Source organism: Chrysochloris asiatica, unplaced genomic scaffold, assembly GCF_000296735.1.
Source record: "Chrysochloris asiatica unplaced genomic scaffold, ChrAsi1.0 scaffold00096, whole genome shotgun sequence".
Taxonomy (NCBI): domain Eukaryota; kingdom Metazoa; phylum Chordata; class Mammalia; order Afrosoricida; family Chrysochloridae; genus Chrysochloris; species Chrysochloris asiatica.
The window spans coordinates 349,942-350,996 of NW_006408614.1; the positions used below are offsets into that span (position 1 = coordinate 349,942).

Sequence of the window (1,055 nt, forward strand, 5' to 3'; positions counted from 1 at the left end):
GTGAAATGTAAGATATAAATGTGTGGCCACAGGGAGGATTTGAATGAGTGCATCAAAAAAATTTTGCATTGTTCATTTATGAAATGTAAGATATAAATGTGTGTCCACAGGGAGGAAGTACGATAAGTGTTGTTGCAGGGAAGGAATTAAAATCATTGAGATGAAATAAATTGCATAATTTATTGAATGTAAAGCTGATGATCTTCTCTGTAAACCTTCATTCAATTTACAATAAAAAGTTAATAAATAAATAAATAAATAAAATAACTGACAGAATAAGAAGAAATTCTGAAAGTAAGTCAATAAAAGCCCTATGAATCAGTCTTCCCCATTTTCCCTGTTGCCCTGCAGCTGCAGCCATGAAAGTGGAACTGTGCAGTTCAACAGGTATAAAATCTACTCCAGATACGGGAGGCATTATGCTGTGACTTATGGGAAGGTTTTTCAGTTTCTTAATGCATAACCTGAGTCTACATTACTTTCTAACAGGAACCCTTGTCATATAAACTGACTGCCCGCTATAGAAGAAAGCCCAAAAAGGGACTATGGGAAGAAATTCAAAAGAAAAGAACCTGTCGTGCAATCACATTCCAGAGGACCATCACTGGTGCTTGATAGACTTGCTGATAGAATGGCCAAGAGAAATCAGAAACCTGAAGTCAGAAAGGCTCAACAAGAACAGGCCATCAGAGCTGCCAAGGAAGCAAAAAAGGCTAAGCAAGCACCTAAAAAGACAGCAATGGCTGCTGCTAAGACTCCCACAAAGGTAGCACCTAAACAAAAGATTGTGAAGCCTGCAAAAGTTTCTGCTCCCCAAGCTGGTAGCAAGCACTAAGTTAGCAGATGAGACTTTAAAATATATATTCAGCTGTAAACAAAACAAAACAAAAAAACCTATGGATCACAATGGTCCAATCCTCAATCGATCATGGGGAAAGTTCAGGACTAAGAAGTATTTTCTTTTGTTGTGAATAGGATCACCATGAGTCAGCAGCTGTCCCTATGGCAACTAACAACAACAAAACAAAGAAACTTAATAGACTATAGAGCAATGA

The 1,055-nt window shown here is 37.6% G+C and overlaps 1 pseudogene; it reads left to right on the top strand.

Annotated features, from left to right (window-relative positions):
• The first annotated feature begins 359 nt into the window (after positions 1-359).
• Positions 360-835, top strand: LOC102824233 (annotated as a pseudogene).
• The last annotated feature ends 220 nt before the right edge of the window (positions 836-1,055 follow it).